The sequence below is a fragment of the Neoarius graeffei genome, chromosome 5 (genome assembly GCF_027579695.1).
Source record: "Neoarius graeffei isolate fNeoGra1 chromosome 5, fNeoGra1.pri, whole genome shotgun sequence".
NCBI lineage: Eukaryota > Metazoa > Chordata > Actinopteri > Siluriformes > Ariidae > Neoarius > Neoarius graeffei.
In genome coordinates this window covers 55,766,358-55,773,764 of record NC_083573.1, presented here as the reverse complement: position 1 = coordinate 55,773,764, position 7,407 = coordinate 55,766,358, and positions in this window count along the sequence as shown.

Sequence of the window (7,407 nt, the reverse complement as noted above, 5' to 3'; positions counted from 1 at the left end):
GGCTTGCGTTTCGACTACCAAAAAACAGCACGACTCGGCTCGCTTCAGCCCTGCTTAGCCCCTAAAACTCGCACGGTTTTGGAGTAGGGCTGAAGCAAGCCAAACCGTACCGAGTGAGGCTGGGGGCGTGAGCAGACACTCCCCTGTGCACTGATTGGTGAGGAGGCGTGTCCTCACATGCCCACACACGCCCCGCGAGCACGCTGGGATCTGTAAACACCGCAAACCCGGAAGAATTACGAGAATTATGAAGCCTTATGCGCCTCGCCTCATCTATACGCTCTTGCCAGTATCTGTTGGCGTTGTCGGTGACTACAAGCCACAGCACCAAGACCAGCAACACTAACGACTCCATGTTTATTGTTTACTATCCGGGTCGTGAGACTACCGCTTAAAAGCTCACTGATGTCACTGTTTGCGCTGCTTAACAACATCACGTGACGTCCACCCACTTTCGCTAACTCCACCCAATGTGTCCACCCACTTCCAGCCAGCACGGTTCAGCGCGGTTGTAGTCGAAATGCGACTTCAATAGCCCCACTCAGCCGCGTTGGTAGTGGAAAAGCGGCAATAGAGGTTTTAGCTTTCTCCTGAAATGTTTTCTTTTATTTCTTCTTCCTCAGGGCAGTAAAACTCGCTTCCGCTGTGAACACTGTCGTTATCGCTATCCATGCTGTAAAATTAATGCTATTCTCCTGAGAAATGCTGGCAAAAATTTATCAGATTTTTGATAATCTTGTAAATAAATCTTATTAAAAAAAGATAAATGTTGACAAAAAATGCTGCTATGTTTGTTGTTGTGAACGAGCGAGTCACCAGAGGTCCGTAACTAGGGTCCCGCTCGCCAGCCAATCAGAGCGCAGGATTTGGACCGCGAAAAAAAATAATACAACTTATTTCTATATTTCCCCCCAATGTGTTCACTGTTCACAGGTTAGCTAATAGGCTAGTTGAGTCTTTTAAAATTTTATACTGTAATATTATTTTCTGTTTTATTTCATGTGAAAATCAATATAATAGTGATTTTGTACAAATTTAAGAAACTTTAGTATTAGTCATGAATAATTAAAAAAAACCCTTGCCAATATGAGTTGGGTCTTATTCAGAAAAGTGGTGTAGCGGTTAGCGCTGTCGCCTCACAGCAAGAAGGTCCGGGTTCGAGCCCCGGGGCCGGCGAGGGCCTTTCTGTGTGGAGTTTGCATGTTCTCCCCGTGTCCGCGTGGGTTTCCTCCGGGTGCTCCGGTTTCCCCCACAGTCCAAAGACATGCAGGTTAGGTTAACTGGTGACTCTAAATTGACCGTAGGTGTGAATGTGAGTGTGAATGGTTGTCTGTGTCTATGTGTCAGCCCTGTGATGACCTGGTGACTTGTCCAGGGTGTACCCCGCCTTTCGCCCGTAGTCAGCTGGGATAGGCTCCAGCTTGCCTGCGACCCTGTAGAGGGATAAAGCGGCTAGAGATAATGAGAGATGAATGAGAATATTTTCTATTTTATTTCATGTGAAAATCAATATAATAGTGATTTTGTACAAATTTGAGAAACTTTAGTATTAGTCATGAATAATTAAAAAAAAACAATTACCAATATGAGTTGGGTTAGTATATTGTTTTATTATTCAGAACGTTTGTGTAGAGTAGCACGGTGGTGTAGTGGTTAGCACTGTTGCCTCATAGTAAGAAGGTTCTGGGTTCAAGTCCAGTGGCTGCCGAAGGCCTTTCTGTGTGGAGTTTGCATGGTTTTCCTCCAGGTGCTCTGGTTTCCCCCAAAGACACACAGGTTAGACTAACTACTTCTTCTTTTGGCTGCTCCCGATTAGGGGTCGCCACAGCGGATCTTTCGTCTTCATTGCTCCCTGTCTTCCGCATCCTTCTCTACCCCACCTGCCACTTTCATGTCCTCTCTTAACACATCCATGTATCTCCTCTTTGGCCTTCCTTGTTTTCGTGTGCCTGGCAGCTCCATCCTCAACATTCTCCTTCCAACATGCTCTGCATCTCTTCTCAGGATGTGCCCGTACCATCTCAGTCTCATCTCTCTTAGCTTAATTCCCAAGCTCTCCACATGTGCTGTCCCTCTGATGTGCTCATTCCTTATCCTGTCCAACCTTGTCTGGTGACTCTAAATTGACCGTAGGTGTGAATGTGAGTGTGAATGGTTGTCTGTGTCTATGTGTCAGCCCTGTGATGACTTGGCGACTTGTCCAGGGTGTACCCCGCCTTTCGCCCGTAGTCAGCTGGGATAGGCTCCAGCTTGCCTGCGACCCTGTAGAACAGGATAAATGGTTATGGATTATGGATGGATGGAACTTGTGTGTGTGTGTGTGTGTATAAGCTGATTTACTGTGATGTCACATAACCTAAGGTGAGATTGGGTGTGTGATCCACAGGCAGTCTACATTAGAATTTACTGATCAGGCTGTTATTTGCTTTTAGTGGTTCAGTTCTGACACTGGAGAATATATTTATAATATATACACTTCACACGATGTACTGTGTGCACTGTGACAATATGAAGTGATGGATATAAAAGCTTTGCTTGTTTCAATTATTTCAAGAAATATTCATGCATGCTCTGGAAACTTTGTCTTAAAGCTCATGAAAAAAACACCACCACATGACCTTTAATTAAAGTATTGTTCCATTATTTAGAACTGAGAGGACCGGCTTGGTGATTCGAGGTCAAAGCGCAGCACCAGCCAAGTGTGATGCCAGATCTTTCCTGAATCTTTATTATTCTTCATGGGACAGTTAAAAAGAGGTGTGGCATTTCAGAGTCTGCAAAGAAAAACTTGCTTCTGCCTCTACCTGTCTGACAGGTAACGGCTGCACTGTAGGATGGGCATGAGAGAAATACAGTATATTTGTGCACGTGCACATGTTCACACACAGGTTACACAGGCACTACTTGTACTATTTCCACAGAACTGTAATTTATCACATGATGTCATGCTACATTTCAGTAAGTGCTGTTCAGACCAGTTTGTTTGTCGTCTCTGAATCTGAACATTTTTAAATTAATAATTACAGTCAGAAGAGCTCACACTTTGGTCTCTGACTTAGATGATTATGAAACTGGCAATTCAGGAGCAATCAAACTGGTGTTGTGACAAATTTAGTGATTATTAATCATCACTCATTTCTGCAGTTTACTACTTTATTTTATGATAAGTAAAGAAAACAAATAATCATCTAGGCTAATGTTATCTTTCACACAATTACTTTTAGTTTTGGACATACTAGTAGTATAGAGATATAACCAAAGCAAGCATTCTGACTGACTTTCCCACTGATTCATTAAAATTCCTTTTCAGCGATTACATGCCACAGGATGTTCCACAAACAGATCCATTACACACTTTTTACAAAGGATACCAGTGAGATTGCAAGATCCCATTTACAGTAAATACAACCCCCGGTCCCATTTAAAGTTTCAAGCAAATAAATACATCTTTATCTGTCACACCGGACTTTGATATTATAAAACACCCACAAGATGAACCTTTGTTAGATGTGAGCATAGACGTGTTCCTCATGAAGCAGTGTGAGACACTTGGGCCTTAAACTCATAGGATTCACTATGAAAACAAACAGATTGGCACATGTATCACAATTACTCAACTGTTGCTCAACTGAGGCTACAGTCATCCTAAGGAGAATTTCAATGAGGAAAAACAGATAGTACTGGTTTTTCTGTGTATTCTCTACTCCAAGACCGTTTTAATGATAAAGCCTTGGACTTGTTTATTACAAGGCCCATGTGCCATAATTTCAAAAATTCATTATAACGAAGTAATTAACTGAAAAAATGTAATCTGGGGCGGCACGGTGGTGTAGTGGTTAGCGCTGTCGCCTCACAGCAAGAAGGTCCGGGTTTGAGCCCCGTGGCCGGCGAGGGCCTTTCTGTGCGGAGTTTGCATGTTCTCCCCGTGTCCGCGTGGGTTTCCTCCGGGTGCTCCGGTTTCAGTCCAAAGACATGCAGGTTAGGTTAACTGGTGACTCTAAATTGACCGTAGGTGTGAATGTGAGTGAATGGTTGTTTGTCTCTGTGCCAGCCCTGTGATGACCTGGCGACTTGTCCAGGGTGTACCCCGCCTTTCCCCCGTAGTCAGCTGGGATAGGCTCCAGCTTGCCTGCAACCCTGTAGAACAGGATAAAGTGGCTAGAGATGATGAGATGAATGTAATCTGTTATTGACCATGGCTGGCTAAAGTTACAGATTCTCAGTAAGTATAATCCCAGTCACAGGATTATCACCAAATAATAGCCCTGCTGTAAATCTTTTAAGATTACACAAGATATCTTAAAGAAATAAAAATAACGTGTCTCGGCTGCTCAGACAGAGAAGCGGTGGCTTGACTTGACAGAGTACAGCTGTGAAAATTGAACCGTGTGACATCGAATCACACTAAATCCAAGAAATGGCAAAACACAGCAAGAGGTATCCCTAAAGCAGGCGCACAACAAAGCACTAGGGATCTGGAGTCCATCCCGGGAACACTGAGCATGAGGCAGGAATACACCTTGGATGAGACATCAGTCCATTAAAGGGCACTGCGCCCACACTCTCACACTAATGTTCATCTCGGCCAATCTGCTTACTAGCATGTTTTTGGTAGGTGGAAGGAAACTGGAGAACTCAGAGAAAACCCGCATTCTCAGAAACTCCACAGAGAGAGTCACCCGTACTCAGGACTGGACCCTAAAAGCCGTGAGGCGGTAACGCTACCCACTGTTCTGCCCTAACTTTGAACAATTTTAACAATTTTTCTCAGCGATGCAGATTTGCACAGTCTTGAGGAAAAACTGTTTGTCCTCAGGGAATTTATTTTCAATTACGTTTATAGTTCAATACTAACCATTACACTAGTTATTCAAACCATCACTGAGGCCTCAGTTGATAAAGCTCAAATATATCTGTAGAAAGTCCCCTCTCTTCAGGCACTCCTTTTTCTTGACATCTCTCTCCAGTTAGAATAGGCAGGGCTTTGTATCAGCTTAGTACAGTGGTGCTTGAAAGTTTGCAAACCCTTTAGAATTTTCTGTATTTCTGCATAAATATGACCTAAAACATCAAATTTTCACACAAGTCCTAAAAGTAGATAAAAGAAAACCCGGTTAAACAAATGAGACAAAAATATTATACAAAGCCCCACTGTTATGGAACAGCCTTCCAAGTAATGTTCGGGAATCAGACACAGTCTCAGCATTTAAGTCTAGGCTGAAAACATATCTGTTTAGTCAAGCCTTTTATTAATGATGTTTATGAGGTAAAGGAGTAGATCTGGAGGGTCCTCAGACATAGAGTGTTTTGGTAAACTGGGATGTATGGATGCTGTCAGTCCCCACTCGCTTGCTCACTCGAGTTTGTTGACGGTGCAGTGGCTGCTGCTTTATGTCCCGGGGCTCCCTCATGCCTGTGTTACCTTCTGGCTCTCTCCTTTTAGTTATGCTGTCATAGTTAGTTGCCGGAGTCCCTGCTTGTACTCGGTGCAATATGTATACTGTTCCTACTTATTCAGGTGACATCGGGCATACCTAACCACCTGTGTTTTCTTTCTCTCCCCCCCCACTCCAAATCTGTCCCTCTGAGTTACATGGAGTCAACAGGAAATCTTTTGGTGGAGACGGTGTGGACCTCGACTGGCTATCGTAGCCTGCAGGGAATCGGCCGTCAGACATTCTGTCGCATGTCCCAGACCCGGTGAAATGTAACTGAATTGTCTTGGCCAGGCCTAAGGGTCCCATCTGCATCTCATCATTGGTGAGGAGTGTGCTCCCATCACCCAATCAAGCATCCAGCCAGAGCAGGTCATGATATATTTTTTTTTACCATATTAACATGCCATTGTGTGTCATGCCTGATGTAAAGACTCTCGTCTCTGCGAGCCTACCACACAGATTTAATACTTGTCATTTTTAGGGCATACCTAACAACATGTTTTCTCTCCCCCCCTTCTGTCCCTCTGAGTTACATGTTGATCCTGGGATTGAGATGCTGGCCTCTTCTGCCCCTCGGACCTGCTTGATCCATCCTGGTGCCCTGTGTCTGGTCGGAGTTTTATCGCCCCACTCCTGTGAAGGACGGCCCCATGAGGACAGTTGAGGGTTATACCTGTTAAAACTGTTAATATTATAGTCAGGCTGTCTGTTGTTGCCCAAATGAGGATGGGTTCCCTTTTGAGTCTGGTTCCTCTCGAGGTTTCTTCCTCATGTCGTCTGAGGGAGTTTTTCCTTGCCACCGTCGCCACAGGCTTGCTCATTGGGGATAGATTAGGGATAAAATTAGCTCATGTTTTAAGTCGTTCAAATTCTGTAAAGCTGCTTTGCGACAATGTTTATTGTTAAAAGCGCTGTACAAATAAACTTGATTTGATTTGAAACTTGATTTGATTATACTTGGTTATTTATTTATTAAGGAAAATGATCCAATATTACATATGTGAGTGGCAAAAGTATGTGAACCTCTAGGATTAGCAGTTAATTTAAAGGTGAAATTAGAGTCAGGTGTTTTCAATCAATGGGATGATAATCAGGTGTGAGTGGGCACCCTGTTTTATTTAAAGAACAGGGATCTATCAAAGTCTGATCTTCACAACACGTGTTTGTGGAAGTGTATCATGGCACGAACAAAGGAGATTTCTGAGGACCTCAGAAAAAGCATTGTTGATGCTCATCAGGCTGGAAAAGGTTACAAAACCATCTCTTTAGAGTTTGGACTCCACCAATCCACAGTCAGACAGATTGTGTACAAATGGAGGAAATTCAAGACCATTGTTACCCTCCCCAGGAGTGGTCGACCAACAAAGATCACTCCAAGAGCAAGGTGTGTAATAGTCGGCAAGGTCACAAAGGACCCCAAGGTAACTTCTAAGTGACTGAAGGCCTCACTCACATTGGCTAATGTTAATGTTCATGAGTCCACCATCAGGAGAACACTGAACAACAATGGTGTGCATGGCAGGGTTGCAAGGAGAAAGCCACTGCTCTCCAAAAAGAACATTGCTGCTCGTCTGCAGTTTGCTAAAGATCACGTGGACAAGCCAGAAGGCTATTGGAAAAATGTTTTGTGGACTGATGAGACCAAAATAGAACTTTTTGGTTTAAATGAGAAGCGTGATGTTTGGAGAAAGGAAAACACTGCATTCCAGCATAAGAACCTTATCCCATCTGTGAAACATGGTGGTGGTAGTATCATGGTTTGGGCCTGTTTTGTCATCGTCGATGGAACAATGAACTCCGAATTATACCAGTGAATTCTAAAGGAAAATGTCAGGACATCTGTCCATGAACTGAATCTCAAGAGAAGGTGGGTCATGCAGCAAGACAACGACCCTAAGCACACAAGTCGTTCTACCAAAGAATGGTTAAAGAAGAATAAAGTTAATGTTTTGGAATGGCCAAGTCAAAG